The sequence below is a fragment of the Carcharodon carcharias genome, chromosome 12 (genome assembly GCF_017639515.1).
Source record: "Carcharodon carcharias isolate sCarCar2 chromosome 12, sCarCar2.pri, whole genome shotgun sequence".
In the NCBI taxonomy this organism is placed as follows: Eukaryota; Metazoa; Chordata; class Chondrichthyes; order Lamniformes; family Lamnidae; genus Carcharodon; species Carcharodon carcharias.
Genome location: NC_054478.1, coordinates 122,454,499 through 122,477,032, shown reverse-complemented (window position 1 = coordinate 122,477,032; position 22,534 = coordinate 122,454,499). Strand labels below are relative to the sequence as shown.

Sequence of the window (22,534 nt, the reverse complement as noted above, 5' to 3'; positions counted from 1 at the left end):
TGCTTTTTGTTTCCCAATCATTGTGTTGCTATCAGGAGTTTTGAAGGTTTGATTGTTTTTTCCCTCAATTACGCATATAGCGGGCTCTCGGGCTTGGAGATTTTAGAAATTGTCCTGTTTCCTGTGGGCAGCTGTTAGCAATTCTGACTGAGGCCTTTCTCTCTTCAGGCTAGCAGTGAGTACTGAGTAGGCCAGTGAATTTTAGGCTGTTTTACTTTCTAAGCTATTAAGTTGCCACTTATGATGTCGAGAGCTGGGCACCAGGTAAAAAATACAAAATGTGTAGACGCTAAACAGGCCACAATTGGTGCACAACACAGCGGTGCAGGAAACACCTCCAAGGTTTAAATCTCACCTTCAGAGATTCCTTTCCTCTGGATCTCCACATACACTCAAGCTTCACCTTCCAAGCACACTTTCAGATCTTCAGCCACGTCAAGCAGAACACCACTGCTCCAAAGGCCATCAGTAAGGAGTCACCAAACTTTGGCTGCCTCCTCAGATCTTCACAGTTTCTTTCAAGCCCACTTTGCTTCAAGTCTGCTCCCCGCAGCTTTCTTTAACTTGGAGTAATTTTCTCTGCTCCTGTCATTTTTTTTGACTCAATGGGATCTATCTCTAATCCCTTTCTTTGTCCCTTACCTGGGACTTCTGGGACCTTCACTGGCTCCCTCGCTGTGTCCTGCTCCGTGGGACGCCTTCTCTATAATGACTCCACTGCTCAGATCACCTGACCTGTGGTTTCGCACTATTTGTGTTCTTTAAGCCCTTTTCTTCTGCACAGGGCTGTTTCCCAGCCCAAGGAATGATAAAACACAAACTGCACATGTGCCGGTCAGTTCCGTGGATTGGGGAAAGCAATGTTGTACCTGAAAAGGCCTGCTCTGTCACCTCAGGAGGTCACAAAGCCCACATCTGCCCCAATCTGTGGAGAGCAACCATCACCCTGAGGTTGCCTGTATGCGGGGTTATGACTGAAGACTGCCAGTAGCATCCTCCACCTGTCTCCGTCGTTACTTCCCCATTGCACTATGTCCCATTGTCCTTACGGGGACTTGCAGAACAACCTGCACCTTGAATATATTCAGGTGGGTGACGTTTGTGAAGACCCTTGCCCAATCCCTGGTCCAAGACAGCTAATATTACACTGGTGCAATGTGTGCCACAAGCACAGCAGCTGAAATGATGCAAGTTTGATTTTGGAGTTGCCCTTCTCCTGGATGAGCTGAAGAGTCTCAATTACCCTGGACATCGCCATCCATGGGTAGCACTATTTGTGATCTTTGGCAACGTCAGCCGACGTGTACCTTACCAATTAAAACATAGCTGGGGATTTTGAAATCAGAGATGCAAAGGTGGAAACTGTAGGAACTTACTGACTTTCAGCGCCGTCTTCTGACAACTGAAAACGCCAATAGAAAACAGGGGGAAGGGATAGTTACTGTGGGATGTTTTCCGGTCTTCCTTGAAGGAAGAAGTTAATTTATGTTCTTGGATCAGCGTAAAGACCGTGCATGTGAGCAACAAGCGGCGGGACTCTCCGTCCAGCATTTCCCTTGCTTCAGATTGAAGGTTTCTTTTTGCTACATCGAGCTTTTGTTTATAATTCTTACAAAATTCCCGACTTAACAATTGTCCAGTTTCACTTTCCCTTCACTTAAATAACTGATTTCACACTAGGAAGCGTTAACGTTCAACAATAATTCACGAATACATATAAAAAGCGAAACTTACTTCTGCGTGGTATTTCCCAGCGACAATTTTGTTCTCCCCTTGAGCTGAGACTCGGCAAGTGACTGACACAAAGCTGCAGTGATCCGAGCTCTCCGCACACACAGCTCGACTGATTGACAAATCCCTTACAGTATAGACACGCCCAGCTCTTCAACTCCAGCAAAGTGGGATGGACTTACTGAGCCGACCTCGCAGATAGGACAACAGCTGGTGCTTGCTTTTTGGAGTTTGGATCAGGAAGGTGGGATTCGTACTCATTCGCTGATTTTTTTTTCCCAAGGTGTCAAGAAGGATTGAGCAAACCCTGGGCAGCCATTACGCCTTATGTAACAAATAGGCATCACAACGCGCACTGGCCTTGGACAAAATATTGTTCCTCCCTAGCCCAAGAGATCTCAAAACTTTAAATCAATAGTCCTTATTTAATATTAGTAAACCATTTAAGTCTTTTGGTTTGGAAATGATAAATTTTTGAAAAGTCAAAAGGTGATACGACTCATTAGAACACCTAATGTACTGTACCAGAGGGGGTAGAATGCAAGTTTACACCAACTCTGATGCTCTATATCATATCAACAATTTCCTGTTCCCTGGCCCCAACCGTCTCCTCTTCACCATGGATGTCCAATCCCTCTATGCTGCCATCACCCACCAAGATGGTCTGAGGGCACTCAGACCTCCCTGTCGCTTGCCATTTCAACACACCACCCTGCTCTCATGCCCACATGTCCGTCCTTGGCCTGCTGCAGTGAAGCTTAACACAAACTGGAGGAACAGAGCCTCATCTTCCAATTAGGCACTTTATAGTCTTCCGGACTTAATATTGAGTTCAACAATTTCAGATCATGAACTCTCTCTTCCATCCTCACCCCCTTTCCGATACCCCTTTTTCCAATAATTTATAATTTTTTTTTACAACTATATTTTTTTCTTTTCCCTCCTATTTTTAAATTTATTTCGATCTATTGTTTCACCTCCACCTTTTAGCCCATTTCGATCCCTTCCCCCAATCCCACCCGCACTAGGGCCATCTGCCAACGGCTTGCTTCCCTTAATGTCCCCATTAGCACATCCTTTAGATAATATCACCAACGTCAACATCCCTTTGTCCTTTTGTCTATGACATCTTTGGAGTCTCTACCACCTATCATTGGCCCCCTATCGAGCTCTCCTGTCCCACCCCCTTCTACCAGCTTATACTTCAACTAATTTCTATATGTCTTAGTTCTGACGAAGGGTCATTCGGAATCGAAACATCAACTGTATCCCTCTCCGCAGATGCTGTCAGACCTGCTGAGTTTTTCCAGGTATTTTTGTTTTTGGTCTAAGGACTCTCTGCTTCTTCCTTGAACAGATGCCCAAATAATCCCCATCCACCCACCACTCTCCTCTGTCTGGCTGAACTTGTTCTCTCACTGAACAATTTCTCCTTAAACTCATCTCTCTTCCTCCAAATAAAAGGTATGGCTATGGGTACCCGCATGGGCCCCAGTTATGCCTGTCTCTTTATGGGGTATGTGGAACATTCCTTGTTCCAGTCCTACTCAGGCCCTCTCCCACAACTCTTTCTCCAGTACATCAATGACTGCTTTGGACCTGGAAAAATTTAATTTCCAATTTCCACCCCTCCATCACTTTCACATGGTCCATCAGTGACACTTCCATTCCCTACCTTGACCTCTCTGTCTCAATTTCTGGTGATAGACTGTCCAGCAATATTCGTTACAAGCCTACTGACTCCCACAGCTACCTCAACTACAACTCCTCACACCATGCTTCCTGTAAGGACTCCATCCCATTCTCTCAGTTCCTTCGCCTCCATCGCATCTGTTCCGATGATGCCACTTCCCAAAATAATGCTCCTGACATGTCTTTCTTCTTCCATAACCGAAGTATCCCACCCACGGTGGTTGACAGGGCCCTCAGCCATGTCCAATTCATCTCCTGCGCCTCTGCCCTCACACCTTCCTCTCCCTCCCAGCACCATGATAGGGTCCCCCTTGTCTTCACTTTTCACCCCACCGAGCCTCAGCATTTAAAGGATCATCCTCCACCATTTCCGCCAACTCTAGCATGATGCCACCACCGAACACATCTTCCCTTCACCCCCGCTGTTGGCATTCCATAGGGACCTTTCACTCTGGGGCACTCTGGTCCACTCCTCCATCATCCCCAACACCTCAACGCCCTCCCATGGCACCTTCCCATGCAATCGCAGAAGGTGCAACACCTGCCTCTTTACTCTCCCCACTCCCCCCCCCACCCCACCTCACCACCCAAGGGCCCAAACACTCCTTTCAAATGAAGCAGCGCTTGAACTGCACTTCCCTCAATTAAGTCTACTGCATTCACTGCTCCTAATGTGGTCTCCTCTACAATGGAAAGACCAAATGCAGACTGGGTGACCGCTTTGCAGAACACCTTCGGTCTGTCCGCAAGCATGACCCAAGCATGTTGCTTGCTTGCCATTTCAATACTCCACCCTGCTCTCATGCCCACATGTCCATCCTTGGCTGCTGCAATGTTCCAGTGAAGCTCAAAGCAAACTGGAGGAATAGCACCTCATCTTCTGATTAGGCACTTTACAGCCTTCCGGACTTAACATTGAGTTCAACAATTTCAGATCATGAACTCTCTCCTCCAGCCTCATCCCCTTTTTGATCCTCTTTTGTCAAATATTTATTTTTAAATTTTTATATATATTTTTTCCCACCTATTTCTATTATTATTTTTCAAGTTTAATTCCATTCATCGTTTTATCCCCACATTTTAGCCTATTTCAATCTTTTCTCCCACACCGTCCCCTCCTCCCACCCCACTCCTATTAGGACCATCTGTCACTTGCTCATCCTCCTTTCTACTCATTAGCACCATTAGCACTTCCTTTAGCCAGTATCACCACTATTAACATCCCTTCGACTTTTTGTTTATGACATCTTTGGCAATATCGCCTTTGCCTCCATCTATCACTGGCCTTCTGTCCAGCTTCAACTGTCCTACCCCCTTTAAACAGTATATATTTCACCACATTTTTATTTCCCTTTAGTTCTGAAGAAAAGTCATATGGACTCAAAACATTAACTCTGTCTTTCTCTCCAAAGATGCTATCAGACCTGCTGAGTTTTTACAGCACTTTTTGTTTTTGGTCAAAGGTGGAGTACTTAGCAGAATCTAGCCAGGGTTTACTCAACAGGAACCAAATGGAAATCTCAGCATATTGTTGCAAAGGGCAACATTGGCAAAAACCAACGGACAGGTCTCCAGCCTGTTTTCCTGCTGCATGTTACACTGAGATTATGAAATCTCACACAGAAAGAGGCCATTTGGGCCATGGTACCTGTATTGACATTTTGAAAGAGCTGTGCAATTAGTTCCACTCCCCAGTGGACCTCACAAATTTTCCCTTTTCAAGTATTTATGCAGTTACCTTTTGAGTGCTACTGTTGATTTTGTTTCAAGCAGTGCATTCCAGATCATTAGAACATCTCTTCAAGAAATGCCTACCTCCTTGAAGAAGTTCTGTTCCACTCTGCGACAAGATTTCCGTATCTCTCTGTTGTCTTGCTCACCTTCTTTGCTTTCCATTTCCCTCCTAGTGTTTGACAAGAATTCCACCAATATCCATTACAAACCCACCGACTCCCACAGCTATCTCGACTACAGCTCCTCACACCCTGCGTCCTGTAAGGACTCCATCCCATTCTCTCAATTCCTTCGCCTCCGTCGCATCTGTTCCGATGATGCTACATTCAAAAACAGTTCCTCTGACATGTCCTCCTTCTTCCTTAACCGAGGTTTTCCACCCACGGTCGTTGACAGGGCCCTCAACCGTGTCCGGCCCATCCCCCGCGCATCCACCCTCACGCCTTCTCCTCCCTCCCAGAAACATGATAGGGTCCCCCTTGTCCTCACTTATCACCCCACCAGCCTCCGCATTCAAAGGATCATCCTCCGCCATTTCCGCCAACTCCAGCATGATGCCACTACCAAACACATCTTCCCTTCACCCCCCTTATCGGCATTCCGTAGGGATCGCTCCCTCCGGGACACCCTGGTCCACTCCTCCATCACCCCCTACTCCTCAACCCCCTCCCATGGCACCACCCCATGCCCACGCAAAAGATGCAACACCTGCCCCTTCACTTCCTCTCTCCTCACCGTCCAAGGACCCAAACACTCCTTTCAAGTGAAGCAGCATTTCACTTGCATTTCCCCCAGCTTAGTCTACTGCATCCGTTGCTCCCAATGTGGTCTCCTCTACATTGGAGAGACCAAACGTAAACTGGGCGACCGCTTTGCAGAACACCTGCGGTCTGTCCGCAAGAATGACCCAAACCTCCCTGTCACTTGCCATTTCAACACTCCACCCTGCTCTCTTGCCCACATGTCTGTCCTTGGCTTGCTGCATTGTTCCAGTGAAGCCCAACGCAAACTGGAGGAACAACACCTCATCTTCCGACTAGGGACTTTACAGCCTTCTGGACTGAATATTGAATTCAACAACTTTAGGTCGTAAGCTCCCTCCCCCATCCCCACTCCCTTTCTGTTTCCCCCTTCCCTTTTTTTTTCCAATAAATTATAAAGATTTTCCTTTTCCCACCTATTCCCATTATATATTAAAATTAAAAAAAAACCCACTAGAGCTATACCTTGAGTGCCCTACCATCCATTCTTAATTAGCACATTCGTTTAGATAATATCACCAACTTTAATTTTAACACCTATGTGTTCTATTGTACTATTGTCGTTGACATCTTTTGATGATCTGCTTCTATCACTGCTTGTTTGTCCCTACAACCACACACCCCCACCCCCCCCTCCACCTCTTTGTCTCTCTATCTCTCCGCCCCCCACACACACACCTTAAACCAGCTTATATTTCAACTCTTTCTTGGACTCGAACGCAAGTTCTGTCGAAGGGTCATGAGGACTCGAAACGTCAACTCTTTTCTTCTCCGCCGATGCTGCCAGACCTGCTGAGTTTTTCCAGGTAATTCTGTTTTCATTTCAGATCATTACTTAGTGCATTAAAAAAAATCTCCTGAGATGAGGGAAGACAAAGAAGAAAGGTTGTCTTACAACTGATTTGCAGTTTGGTTCAGTTGGTTGCACTCTTGCCTGAATCAAAAGGTCATGGATTCTAAGCCCACTTCAGGTGCAGCTAAGTCAAAGACCAATATCCTGGAATTCTTTACTTAGCAACATCAGCAGAAGGACTGCAGCAGTTCAGGGAGAAGGCCCATTACTGCATGGGTGATAGGCTACAAACCTTCCATGTACCAAGAATGTTTTAAGTGACATATCTGACACTTAATACATTAATACAATGGAATAAAATTTCAAATATTGACATCCCCGCTCTTTAGAATCTCGCCAAGTCAGTAACTACCTTGATAACAAGTGACTCATTAAAATGAGACTATTTTTTACTGTATGCTGAGTCACTTGCAAATGATAAAACACGTGATCTGCCAGATATCAACTTTAGGAACTCGTCAAGTCAGTAACCACTTTGATAATAAATGACCCATCAAATAAGGCTTTTTTTACTGTACACTGAGTCACTTGTGATGTGTAGTAAAGCATGTGATCTGCCAGTCTGCAAAAACAACTGTTGCACAATAGTAATTTCAGGTAAAGACTCAGATAAATGGCAAAGTTCTCTGGAGTTCCTGCTCTCACTACCTTCCAGCCCCAATTCCCAGATATCTACCTGTAAGCATGAACATTGCCATCATCTCAACTGCTGGAATGTTTCTCAATACCTTCCAGTTATTAAAAAATACTTGAAGAATAAATAACAGACTTTGCCGGGGGGGGGGGGGGGGTTGCGGCTGTGGGGCACGGCAGGTGGTGTGAAACTAGGGACCATAAATTTAAGGTAGTCACTAAAAAATACAATTTGGAATTCAGGAGAAGCTTCTTCAGCCAGAGCACAATTAGATCATGGGACTTGCTACCATAAGGAGCTGTCAAGATGAATAGCATAGAGGCATTTAAAGGGAAGCTACATAAACACATGAGGGAGAAAGGAATAAAATGATATGTTGATTGTGTTAGACGAGGCTCATTTGGAGCATATACATAGTGTTATGATCTTGGTCAAGACTAGTAACTTTTTCTTTCAAAAAATCTGAAATCTCAGTTATTTACTGAAAGAAGGAAGTCACAAGCTTAAACAAAATCATTTTTATTATACAAAATTCAAACAAACTAAACACTAGATATTATCTTAACTAACATCATGCACCCCCCCCCACCCCCAGCATACTCCAAAACCCAGAATCAACATAAGTTAAACATGCAAATTGCAGTTGATTATAAACTATAAATTAAACATTAAATAGAAATATGTCTTGGACAAATCTTACAAATTGGCTTGACAGTCCATCCAGTATATATGTCATCAGACTTAATCATAAAGCCCCCCAAAACTTTGTCTTCTTCATGAAGAATTTCAGCTCCTCTTCTCGGATTTAACCTGATCCCCCACTGACAGCAGCCAACCATGTTCCGCAGGCACAGTCTTGACCAAAAATGGCACACATCTGCAGAACCTCCTCATCCCAGCTTACGACAGCCTTGATGGTGTAGATCCACTAGTGTTATCTTCAAGTAGCAGAAACAGCTGCAGCAACTGCTGCTTTACTTATTCTGAGCTTCTGGATCTAGTTTATCTTCTTCAGCCTGCTTGTACTTCGCCACTGGACTCATCATCTACTTCTGAACTCTGAAGGCCCTGTCTCCTTTTATATGGTTTCAACCTCCCCAGAAGTTTTGGTCTCCAATCTCAGTTTCAGCTTTAGTTTCCTTAGAAACTGGGAGGGTCAGTTTCCTTTCTCAGTTTCTCTTTTCACTTTCTCGTTTCAATTAGGGTCTGTCTCAAATACGCAAGCTTTGGAGCTATGGATTCCATCACAGCAGACATGGATCAGTCAGCCTAAATGGCCTGTAAAACCTTTTACATAATATTGTGCAACAAATATGTAAAGTTGTTGAAGTTTGATGAGGGAGGGGGTGACAAGTTTGAGTTAAGAAAATGGAAATTGTGAATGATAATTGATCAGCAGTTTTTTTATGCCTAGTCGATAAAGGCACTGCATAGTGTGGTAGTAAATCAAACAGACTATACAATCCGAGATTCAATCCCTGGCCAATACCGATTTAGTTGATCTCAGTCAAAGTTGGAGTTTTTACGATCAATTTTGGGTATTCTTGACTAGGGAGTTGACAAAAATACCAGGGTCCCTGATTCTTACCACTGTCCAATGATGCTTCTGCAAAGTTTGATGTGGGGATGTTTGGAACACATAGGTAAGACAGTAAATGAGCAAATGTAAGTCTTCCGGGAGGAAATAATTTGGATACAGATTAGACATATGTTCATGAAGGGGAAAAGAAGGGCATCCAAATCTACAGCTTCCTGGATACCAAAAGAAATAGAGATTGAAAGGAGGATTATGATAAAGGTAGAGAATCAAGCTCAATACCATGGAGAATTGAAAAAGAAAAGAGGTTATAAGAGAAAAAATTAGCAGGTAAAATCAAAGAGACATAAGTCTTTTATTAAAATATGAACAATCAAAGTTAAAATTGGGTGGATTAGGGATTAAAGAGATCTTCTTATGGAGGCAGAGATCATACTGAGGTACTAAATGAACAGTAATGACAAGAGGTCAAGAGGATGCTGCCAATGTCACAATAAAAAATGAGGTAGTAGAGAAATTGCATAGGATAAAAATAAAGGAGGTAATTAAAAGGTTGGCAATGCTCAAATAGAAAAATTACTTTGTCCAGATAGCATTCAACCTCAGTGGTTGAGGGAAGAAAGGCAGAAATTACAGAGACTTTGGCCAGTTTCTTCCAATCCTCTAGATATGGAGTGATGCCAGAATAAACCAGGTAACTACAGACATTAGTGGTGGGAATACTTCTAGACATCATAATCTGGGACAAAATTAATTGTCATTTTGAAGAATATGGGTTGAAAGGCAGCCAAAATTCATCTATTAAATGCAAATTGTATGGACTATTTTATTGAGTTCTTCAATTAAATAAACAGAGAGGGTAGATGAGGGTAGTGTGGTTATGTGTAAATGGAGCGTGGCACAGAGTAACACCAACAGCACGGGTTCAATACCCATACCAGCTGAGATAGTTCTTGGGGCCTATCTCCTCAGCTTGCCCTATTATGACATAAGCAATTCTAGAAACAATTATTCGGGATAGAATTAGTAGTCACATGGAAAAATTTGGATTGATTCGGAAGAGTCGGCATTGATTCGTTAAAGGAAAGCCGTGTCTAACTAATCTGCTGGAGTTTTTTGAAGAGATATCAGAGATAGTTGATGAGGGCAAGACCGTTGATGCGGTGGACATTAATAACATACCAGAAATGTTGGGGAACACAGGGTTTAGTGAGAGGGAGGGACTGAAAGAAATCAGTATTAGTAGGGAAATGATGTTGGGGAAATTGATGGGATTGAAGGCCAATAAATCCCCGTGGCCTGATAATCTACATCCCAGAGTACTGAAGGAAGTGGCCCTAGAAATAGTGGATGCATTGCTGGTCATCTTCTGAGATTCTATAGACTCTGGAACAGTTCCTACAGATCGGAGGGTAGCTAATGTGACCCCACTATTTAAAAAGGGAGGTAGAGAGAAAATAGGGCATTATAGACCAGTCAGCCTGACGTCGATAGTGGGGAACATTCTAGAGTCCATTATAAAAGATTTAATAGCTGAACACTTGGAAAACAGTGGCAGAATCGGACAGAGTCAGCATGGATTTATGAAAGGGAAATCATGCTTGACAAATGTACTGGAATTTTTTGAGGATGTAACTAGTGGAGTTGATGAGGGGGATCCAGTGGATGTGGTTTATTTGGACTTTCAGAAGGCTTTCGACAAAGTCCCACATAAGAGATTGTTGTGTAAAATTAAAGTGCACGGGATTGGGGGTAGTGCATTGAGATGGATAGAAACACGGTTGGCAGACAGCAAACAAAGAGTAGGAATAAACGGATCTTTTTCCGAATGGCATGCAGTTACTTGTGGGGTACTGCAGAGATCGATGCTGGGACCCCAGTTATTCACAATATATATTAATGATTTAGATGAGGGAATTAAATGTAATATCTCCAAATTTGTAGATGACAGAAAGCTGGGTGGGAGGGTGAGCTGTGAGGAGGATGCAGAGATGCTTTGTGTGATTTGGACAAGCTGAGTGAGTGGGCAAATGCATGGCAGATGCAGTATAATGTGGATAAATGTGAGTTTATCCATTTTGGTAGCAAAAACAGGAAGGCAGATTATTATCTGAATGGCGATAAATTGAGAGAGGGGAATGTGCAATGAGACCTGGGTGTCCTTGTACACCAGTCGCTGAAGGTAAGCATGGAGGTGGTAAAGAAGGCAAATGGAATGTTGGCCTTCATAGCCAGAGGATTTGAACATAGGAACAGGAATGTCTTGCTGCAATTGTACAGGGCCTTGGTGAAACCACACCTGGAATATTGTGTGCAGCTTTGGTCTCCTTATCTGAGGAACGATGTACTTGCTTTAGAAGGAGCGCAGTGAAGGTTTAACAGACTGATTCCTGGGGTGGCAGGACTGACGTATGAGGAGAGATTGAGTCGATTAGGATTATATTTGCTGGAGTTCAGAAGAATGAGGGGGGATCTCATAGAAACCTATAAAATTCTAACAGGACTAGACAGGGTAGATGTAGGAAGGATATTCCCAATGGTGGGGGAGTCCAGAACCCGGGGTCACAGTCTGAGGATATGGGGTAGACCATTTAGGACTGAGATGAGGAGAAATTTCTTCACCTAGAGAGTGGTGAGCCTGTGGAATCCGTTACCACAGGAAGTAGTTGAGACCAAAACATTGTATGTTTTCAAGAAGGAGTTAGATATTGCTCTTGGGACAAAAAGGATCAAAGGAAATGGGGAGAAAGTGGGAGCAGGCTCAAAGTTAGATGATCAGCCATGATCATGATGAATGGCAGAGCAGGCTCGAAGGGCCAAATGGCCTACTCCTGCTTCTAGTTTCTATGTTTCTACATAAGTCATTAAAGGTGGCAGGACAGGTAAGAGAGAGCAGTTTCTAAAGCATACAGTATTCTAGGCTTCATTAATAGGGGCTTAGAGTACAAGAACGATTATGATCAACTTATATAAGACACTGGTTAGACCTCAGCTAGAGTATTGTGCACAGTTCTGGGTGCCACACTATTGGAAGGATGTGAAGGCATTGGAGAGAGTGCAGAAGAGGTTTACGAGAATGGTTCCAAGGATGAAACACTTTAGTTATGAGGAAAGATTGGAGAACTTGGGACTGTTTTCCTTGGAGAGGAGAAGGCTGAGAGGAAACTTGATAGAGGTTATCAAAATAATGAGGGGCCTGGACAGGGTAGATAGGGAGAAACTGTTCCTGCTTGTGATTGGATTGAAAACTAGAGGGCACTGTTTTAAAGTGTTTTGCGAAAGAAGCAAATGCGAGGTGAGAAAAACCTTTTTCACACAGTGAGGAGTTATGGTTTGGAATGCACTGCCTGGAAGTGTGGTGGAAACAGGTTCAATTGAGACAGTCAATTGGATGATAATCTAACTAGAAACAATGTGCATGGTTAAGGGGAAAAGGCAGGAGATTAGTACTAAATTAAAATGCTCAGAAAGCCGGTGCAGACACAATGGGCTGAATGGCTTCCTTCTACACCGTAACGATTCTGTGATTAGTAATCCTTGAACAATGAGGGCACGACACACACACAGAGGGCAATTTGATAATATGCCGCATAATTGATTTGTTAGCAAAATGAAAGCACATGGGATGTAAGGGAAATGGCAGCATGGATAAAAAATTGTCTAGGTGTTAGAAAGTAGACAGTAGGGGAGAACATTTTTTTACACTGGAGGGAGGTATATCTTGGTATTCCTAGGAGTCAGTGTCAGGACAACTGCTCTTTTTGCTATATATTGAAGACCTGAACTTTAATATATAGGGCAATAATTTCAAGGTTTGCAGATGACAATAAACTTGGGAATGTAGTATACAGTAAGGAGGATAGTTGTTAAACTTCTGACAACCAGATGATTAAGTAGAAAACTAGACACCAATCTTTTACTTGACATTAAACTTAAGTACAGAATGTAACATTACAAACAGCTGTTTCTTCCCGAGCCTACACCCAGCGTACCAGAAGTCTCTCTCTATATGTGCTCATTCAATCTATGCCTTCCACCTGTATATCGTTAACCTTAATAATACAATTAACATATCAATAACATAGGAGCATACTTTAGGGGGCATAGACAGGATGGTGAATTGGGCAGATATGGCAGATTACTTTTAATGCAGAGAAGTATAACGTGATACATTTAGAAATGAAGAATGAGGCGTGGCAATATAAACTAAATGGTACAATGTTAATGGAATGTAACAGGGAGACTTGGGAGATTTGTTACAGTGCACAAGGAGGCCATTTGGACCATTGTGTCTGCACCTGCTCTCTGAATGAGCATTTCATCTTGTGCCATTCTCCTGCCTTCTCCCCATACCCCTGCACCTTGTTTCTTTTCAAATAATCATCTAATTCCCTCTCGATTGAACCTGCCTCCGCCACACAATCAGGCAGTGCATTCCAGACCCTAACAACTCGCTGTGTGAAAAAGCTTTATCTTGTATCGCTTTTGCTTCTTTTACCAATTCCCTTAAATCTGTGCCCTCCGGTTCTCAATCCTTCCACCAATGGGGACAGTTTCTCCTTATTACCCTGTCTAGGTTCCCATAATTTTGAATACTTCCATCAAACCTCTTTCTTTCCTCTTTCTTCCAAGTCTTCTTTCCTCCAAGGAAAAGAATCCCAACTTCTTCAATCTAGCTTCATAACTGAAGTTTCTCATCCCTCGAATCATTCTCGTAAGCCTCTTTTGCACTCTCTGCAGTGCCTTCCTAAAATTCGGTGTCCAGAACTGTTTCCAGTAGTCCAGCTGAAATCATGCTAGTGCCTTATACAAGCTGAACATAACCTGCTTGTCTTGTACTCTATGCTGCTATTGGGGAGAGGATGGCGTAGTGGTATCATAGCTGGACTAATAATCCATGGATCCCGCGTAATGCTCTGGGGACCAGGGTTCAAATCTCGCCATGACAGATGGTGGAATTTGAATTCTATAAAAATCTGAAATCAAAGGCTAAAGGTGATCATGGAACCATTGTTGATTGTTGTAAAAACCCACCTGGTTCATTAATGCCCTTCAAGGAAGGAAGGACTTACCTGGTCTGGCCTACACGTGACTCCAGACACATAGCAATATGGTTGACTCTTAACAGCCCTCCGAAATGGCTCAGCAAGTCACTCAGTTGTAAAAAACCACACAAAAGAGGAATGAAACCAGATGGATGACCTGGCATCGACCTAGGCATCGGAATTGACAATGGCAACCATATGCCCTGTCCCACCAACAGGACAGACCCAGCAGAGGTGGCGGCACAGTGGTATACAGTCGGGAGGGAGTCCTCAACATTGACTCTGGACCCCATGAAGTCTCATGGATAAGGAAACCTCCTGCTGATTACCATCTACCACCCTCCTTCAGCTGATGAATTGGTGCTCCTCCATGTTGAACACCACTTGGAGGAAGCACTGAGGGTGGCAAGGGCACAAAACGTACTCTAGGTGGGGGACTTCAATGTCCATCATCAAAAGTTGCTCCGTAGCACCACTATTGGCTGAGTACTAAAAGACATAGCTGCTAGACTGGGTCTGCAGCAGGTGATGAGGGGTCCAACAAGAGGGAAAAGCGTACTTGACCTCATCCCCACCAACCTGCCTGCCGCAGATGCATCTGTCCATGACAATATCGGCAGGAGTGACCACCGCACAGTCATTGTGGAGATGAAGTCCTGCCTTCACATTGAGGACACCCTCCATCGTGTTATGTGGCACTACCACAATGTTAAATGGGTTAGATTTCGAACAGATCTAGCAACTCCATGAGGCACTGTGGGCCATCATCAGCAGCAGAATTGTTCTCAAACACAATCTGTAACCTTGTGACCCAGCACACCCCCACTCTACCATTGCCATCAAGCCAGGGGATCAACCCTGGTTCAGTGAATAGTGCAGGAGGGCATGCCAGGACCAGCACCAGTGAGGTGTCAACCTGGTGAAGCTATAACACAGGACTACTTGTGTGCCAAACAGCATAAGCAGCAAGTGATAGACTGGGCTAAGCAATCCCACAACCAACAGATCAGACCTAAGCTCTGCAGTCCTGTCACATCCAGCCATGAATGGTGGTGGACAATTAAACAAGTCACTGGAGGAAGTGGCTCCACAAATATCTCCATCCTCAATGATGGAGGAGCCCAGCACATCAGTGTAAAAGATAATGCTGAAGCATTTGCTGCAATCTTCAGCCAGAAGTGTTGAGTGGATGATCCATCTCGGCCTCCTCCTGAGGATTCCAGCATCATAGATGCCAGTCTTTGACCAATTTGATTCACTTCATGTGGTATCAAGAAATGGTAGAAGGCACCGGATACTGTAAAGGCTATGGGCCCTGACAATATTCCGGCAATAATACTGAAGACTTGTGCTCTAGAACTTGCCACACCCCTAGCCAAGCTGTTCCAGTACAGCTACAACACTGGCATCTACCTGGTTATGTGGAAAATTGCCCATGTATGTCTTGTACACAAAAAGCAGAACAAATCCAACCCGGCCGATTACCGCCCCATCAGCCTACTGTCCATCATCAGTAAAGTAATGTAAGAGGTCATCAACAGTGCTATCAAGCGGCACTTGCTTAGCAATAACCTGCTCACTGATGCCCAGTTTGGGTTCCACCAGGGCCACTCAGCTCCTGACCTCATTACACCCTTGGTTCAAACATGGACAAAAGAGCTGAACTTCCGAGGTGAGGTGAGAGTTACTGCCCTTGATACCAAGGCAGACAGAGTGTGGCATCAAGGAGCCCTAGCAAAACAGGAGTCAATGGGAATCAGGGGGAAAACTCTCCACTGGTTGGCATCATACCTAGCACAAAGGAAGATGGTTGTGGTTGTTGGAGGTCAGTCATCTCAGCTCCAGGACATCACCGCAGGAGTTCCTCAGGGTAGTGTCCTCAGCCCAACCATCTTCAGCTGCTTCCTCAATAACCTTCCATCATAAGGTCAGAAGTGGGGATGTTCACTGATGATTGCACAATGTTCAGCATCATTCACGACTCCTCAGGTACTGAAGCAGTCCATGTCCAAATGCAGCAAGACCTGGACAATATCCAGGCTTTTGCTGACAAGTGGAAAGAAGCATTCACACCACACAAGTGTCAGGCAATGACCATCTCCAACAAAAGGGAATCTAACCATTGCCCCTTGATGTTTAATGACATTACCAACACTGAATCCCCCACTATCAACATCCTGGGGGTTACCATTGACCAGAAACTGAGCTGGACTAGCCACATAATTACTCTGGCTACAAGAGCAGGTCAGGGGCTAGGAATCGTGCGATGAATAACCCACATCCTGACTCCCCAAAGCCTGTCCACCATCTACAAGGCACAAGTCATGAGTGTGATGGAATACTCTCCACTTGCCTGGATGAGTGCAGCGTCCAAAACACGCAAGAAGCTTGATACCATCCAGGACAAAACAACCCACTTGATTGGCACCACATCCACAAACATTCACTCCCTGCACCAGCAATGCACATTAGCAGCAGTGTCTACCATCTGCAAGATGCACTGTAGGAATTCACCAAGGCTCCTTCGACAGCATCTTCTAAGCCCACGACCACTGCCATCTAGAAGGACAAGGGCAGCAGATAGATGGAAGCACCACCACCTGGAAGTTCCCCTCCAAGTCACTCACCATCCTGACTTGGAAATATATCGCTGTTCCTTCAAAGATTAAAATCCTGGAACTCCCTTCCTAACAGCACTGTGGGTGCATCTACACCACATGGACTGCAGCCATTCAAGAAGACAGCTCAGCACCACCTTCTCAAGGGCAACTAAGGATGGGCAATAAATGCTGGTCCAGCCTGTGAAGCCCACATCCCATGAATGAATTTTAAAAAATAAAACCTAGGATTCTGCATGCTTTATTAACTGCTCTCTCAACCTGTCGTGCCACCTTTAATGACTTGTGCATATCGACACTCAGGTCCCTCTACTCCTGCACCCCTTCAGAGTTGTACATTTTATTTACTGTCTCCCCATGTTCTTTGTACCAAAATGTCTCACCCCACATTTCTCCGCATTGAACTTCATTTGCCATCTATCCGCTTATTTCACCAACTTCTCTCTGTCCTTTTGAAGCTCCAAACTGTCTCCTCTCAGTTTATAATGTTTCCAAGTTTTGTATCACTTGCAAATTTTGAAATTGCTCCCTGTACACCAAGTTCTAGATCATTAATATATATCAGGAAAAGCAGGGGTTCCAACACTGATCCCTGGGGAACACCACTACAGACCTTCCTCCAACCTGAAAAACATCCATTAACCATCACTCCATTTCCTGTCACTCAGCCAATTTTGTATCTACGTTACTACTGTCCCTTTTATCCCATGAGTTACAAGTTTGCTCACAAGTCTGTTGTGTAGCATTGTATCAAATGCCTTTTGGAAGTTCAAGTAGACCACATCAACTGCATTGCCATCATCAGCCCTCTCTGTTACCTCTTTAAAAATCTCCAGCAAGTTAGTTAAGCATGATTTTCCCTTAAGAAATCCATGCTGGCTCTCCTTAGTTAACCCGCATTTGTCCATGTGACTAATAATTCTGTCCCAAATTATAGTTTCTAGAAGTTTCCCCATCATCCAAGTTAAACTGACAGGCCTGTAGTTGCTGGGCTTATCCTTACCTTTTTTTGAACAAATGTTCACAAGTATTCATTAATAAGTGTATGTGCACAAAACTTTGAAACTGACAGGACAAGCTGATAATGGTATTAAAATAGGATATGAGATCCTGGGCTTTATAAATAGAGGTATAGAGTACAAAAGCAAGGAAGTTATGGTAAACCTGAATAAATTACTCCTTAGGCCTTAGAATTATATATTATGAAAGGAAGCTATTTTTTCTATTGTGCATGTTCCAGCTCTTTGAAAGAACTACAAATTAATCACACTCACATGCTCCTTCCCCAAAGCCCTCCAAATGTTTCAATTTCATAGAGTCATAAAACCATTTATGACACAGGAGGCCATTGAGTAATTGCTGGCATTCCACTGAGCAATTCAGTCAGTCCCACTCCCCCGCTCAATTCCCATAGCCCTGAAAGCACAATTCCACAGCTAACATGAAAATTGGTGGGGTAGTAAATAGTGAGGAGGATAGCCTTAGATTATAGGAGGATATAGACGGGCTGGTCAGAAGAGCTGATCAGTGGCAAATGGAACTTAATCCGGATAAGTGTGAGGTGATGCACTGGACGGGACAACAAGGTGCGGGAATACACGATGAATGGTAGGACCCTGGGAAGTACTGAGGATCAGAGAGACCTTGGTGTACATGTCCATCTATCCCTTAAGGTAGCAGGACAGGTAGATAAGGTGGTTAAGAAAGCATATGGGATACTTGCCTTTATTAGCTGAGCCATAGAATATAAGAGCAGGGATGTTATGCTGGAACTGTATAAAATGCTGGTTAGGCCACAGCTAGAGTATTGCATGCAGTTCTGGAATCTGCATTTTAGGAAAGGTGTGATTGCACTGGAGAGAGTGCAGAGGAGATTTACCAGGATGTTGCCTGGGCTGGAGAGTTTTAGTTATGAGGAGAGATTGGATAGACTGGGGTTATTTTCCCTGAAGCAGAGGAGATTGAGGGGGGACATTGAGGTGTATAAAATTATGAGGGGCATAGATAGGGTAGACAGGAAGGAACTTTTCCCCTTGGTGGAGGGATCAATAATTAAGGAGCATAGATTTATAGTAAGGAGCAGGAGGTTTAGAGGGGATGTGAGGAAGAATTTTTTCACCCAGAGGGTGGTGGGAATCTGGAACTCACTATCTGAAAGGGTGGTAGAGGCAGAAACCCTCATAACATTTAAGAATTATTTGGGTGTGCGCTTGCAATGCCATGGCACACAAGGCTATGCGCCTCGTGCTGGAAAATTGGATTAAAATAGTTAGGTACTTGTTTGACCGGTGCAGACTTGATGGGCCGAAGGGTCTTTTTCTGTGCTGTAGATCTCTATGACTCTATGACTCCTTCAAGGGCCCATCCAATTTCCTTTTTAAAATCATTGATTGTTTCTGCAACAGTGTTCCAGGTCATACCACCTGCTGCTTAAAAAAGTTTTCCTTCGCAATCCACCTGTATTTCTTGCCCAAAACCTTAAATCTTAAACCTCCTAGTTTTTATACTATCAGCTAATGGGAACAGATTTTCATTGTTTACCTTATCTAAACTTATCATCATCTTGTACACCTCTATCAAATCTCCCCTCAATCTCCTTTGCTCCATCGAGAACAACCCCAGCTTTTCCAACTAACCTTGTAATTAACCCCCTACTCCCCCCCATCCCTATCCCCACCCCCAGTACCATTCTGGCAAGTCTCCCCTGAACCAAGGGCCCTCACATCCTTTCTAAAGTATGGTGATCAGAACTAGACATAATGCCTAGTTGGGACCTAACCAGAGCTTTATAAAGATTCAGAGAATTTCCCTGGTTTTGTACTCGATGCCTCTATTTAAGAAGCCCGAGATCCCATATGCTTTCCTAACCACCTTCAAAGTTTGATGCACATGTCCTCTGTTTCCACGTCTCTCTGTTCCTGTACACTTTTAGAACTGTGCCAGTAAGGCTATATTGCCTCCCCATACCCCTTCTGGCAAGATGCATCACCTCACACTTCTCTGTACTAAAATCCATCCGTCACTTGCCTGTCTATTCTGCTAACCTATCTATGTCCAGTTGCAGGCAATTGACATTATCTTCACTGTTTACCACTCTTCCAAGTTCGGTAACATCAGCAAATTTTGAAATTCTACTCAATATTCCAAGATTCAAATTTCGGTAGTGATTCATCGTGTTTTTGAAAAATGCGATTGAACTTGCAAAGCTTTCCAGTTCTTAACAATTCTCTACATTAAAAAAGCTCCTCATCGCCTTCCTGACTTTTTTTTATTGTTAATTTCTTTAAATCCGTGTCCTCTGGCTATTGACGCGTCTACCAATGGAAACGGTTTGTCCCAATCCAACAAGATTCTGGGACTGAACTCAACTGTCAATTCCTGCTGAGTCACAGACGGCTGTGGGCTGGGAAACTGTCTCCCTGTAGGTTGGGGGTGAGGGGATGGTAAGAAATGGGGAAAAGAAGTATTTTTGCACAAGAAACGGGGAGTGAAATTTGAAATGTGAAGAACTATTGGAATGAATATTCTGGGGTTGAAATGAAATGTAGTTGGGAATAAGCCTGAATTCATTGTATCAAAGAAGCACCTTCGACGGGCCGAATAGCCTCCTTCTGTGCCGTAATGACTTTATGTCTCTCACAGTGACTTTAATGACTTCAACTTAGGTCGGGAGAGTGCAAAGGGAAATGGACCGGACGAAAGGTGGGAAACTCCAACTGAATGAAGAACTGGTCTAAATGCGGAAAGGAAGGATCTAGCGATTTTCAATGGCACTATGTTTCTGGCGGAAAAATAAAGTTAAGAGCTTCAATCGGAAAGTTAGCTGGGAAACGCATTGAAATTCACAGTTAAAGCAATTGGGAATCGGCCAGAACTGTGCACCGCTCTCATGAATGGAAGAATTGCGAACCACGTTTGGCTTGAGAGGGAGGTGGAGTGGTATTTGAATTTGAGCTGTGTAAACATGTGAGCTGAATGTCTTTTTCCAGCCCTGTAACCTACACACTCTCAGGAATCAGGATCTGTACTCTGGTAAAAACAAAAAACTGCGGATGCTGTAAATCCAAAACAAAAACAGAATTACCTGGAAAAACTCAGCAGATTTAGCAGCTTCGGCGGAGAGGAAAGGAGTTGACGTTTCGAGTCCTCATGAACCTGTTGACTCGAAACGTCAACTTTGTTCTTTGCCGATGCTGCTAGACCTGCTGAGTTTTTCCAGGTAATTCTGTTTTTGTTCTGTACTCTGGTAGTTTTTAGCCGCTGCTTTCAGCATATATAAAACTTGAGCAGTTGTAGCGAGGCGGGGCCACAGACCGGTGAGTTTACCTGCAGCAACCGCCTGTTTACAGGACAAGTAGGTTAGCAACCACGGCTGAGGAGGGAAAGAGAGCGACGCCCAGGATACCGTGGCAGGAATACGCAGGAGAAGGAAGGGCAAGACCCGCTGTAAAACAAGCGTCCGCACCCGCAGACCACTCCTCCGTTGATCCGGAGCAGATCTTGGCTGCACACCCTCTCAACCCGGAGCCCACATCAAACTCATACTCGCTCTCACACGGAAGATCTTTGCCCCTGAATGAGAATGGAAACGGCAGATCCTTCTTTAATGGATCAGATGACCAGATTAAAACTAAAATTGTTAGAAAAGGTAGGCAACCTGGGCATTTATTTGTGAAATAAAAACAAAAATAGCTGGAAAAGCTATTCAGGACTGACAGCATCTGTGGTGACAAAGAGATTTATTTCCAGATTTATTTATTTGTGAAGGTGTTTGCATTTCATTATTGGGAACAAATGAGTGGGGCGGGGCAGAAATTTTCTAAGCTCTTTCGGAAGATCGTTGAGAGAATCAATATACTGCAGGAAAAAGAACATCATACTAAAACTAAAGCCTTTTATTGCTGCCTGATATGCTGATTTTATGTTCATACATAACTTGTGCTCCAGAACTAGTTGCACCCCTAATCAAGCTGTTCAAGGACAGCTCCAACTGTATTACCTCACAATGTTGAAAATTGCCCAGGTATGTTCTGTCCAAAAAACACAAGACAAATCCAATCGGGCCAATTACTGCCTCATCAATCTACTCTCAATTATCAAAAGTGATGGAAGGTTATTGACTGTTGGGACCTTTGCTGTTTGTAGTATACGTAGATGATTTGGAGGAAAATGTAACTGGGCTAATTAGTAAGTTTGCAGATGACACTAAGGTTGGAGGAGTTGCAGATAGTGAAGAGGATTGTCAAAGGATACAATGGAATATAGATCGGTTGGAGACTTGGGTGGAGAAATGGCAGATGGAGTTTATCCAGACAAATGCCAGGTAATGCATTTTGGAAGGTCTAATACAGGTAGGAATTATACAGTAAATGGCAGAACCCTTAAGTGCATCTATGGGCAGAGGGATCTGGGTGTATAGGTCCACAGGTTACTGAAAGTGGCAACGCAGGTGAATAAGGTAGTCAGGAAGGTATATGGCATGCTTGCCTTCATTGGCAGGGGTATTGAATATAAAAGCTGGGAAGTCATGCTGCAGATGTATAGAACCTTGGTTAGGCCACACTTGGAATATTGCGTGCAATTCTGGTTGCCACATTACCAGAAGGATATGGAGGTGTTGGAGAGGGTGCAGAGGAGGTTTATCAGGATGCTGCCTGGTCTAGCTGGTTATTAGCTATGAGGAGAGGTTGGAGAAACTCTGATTGTTCTCACTAGAGCAACAGAGATTGAGGGGTGACTTGATAGAAGTTTACAAAATTATGAGTGGCATGGACAGAGTAGATAGTCAGAAGCTTTTTCCCAGGGTGGAAGAGTCAATTACTAGGGGACATAGATTTAAGGTGAGAGGAGAAAACTTTAGAGGAGATGTGCGGGGTAAGTTTTTTTACACAGAGGGTAGTGAATGTCTGGAATTCGCTGCCAGAGGAGA

General features: G+C 43.9%; 1 protein-coding gene across 4 annotated transcripts in view; it reads right to left on the bottom strand.

Moving 5' to 3' along the window:
* LOC121285014 (caspase-8-like) overlaps window positions 1–1,850 on the bottom strand; it is a 59,096-nt gene extending 57,246 nt beyond the window's left edge. For all 4 annotated transcript variants that reach the window (XR_005944591.1, XM_041201087.1, XM_041201089.1 and 1 more), the window contains exon 1: window positions 1,735–1,850. The gene's annotated coding sequence lies outside the window, so the exon portion shown is untranslated. The remainder of the gene's footprint in view (window positions 1–1,734) is intronic.
* Between the last annotated feature and the right edge of the window lie 20,684 nt (window positions 1,851–22,534).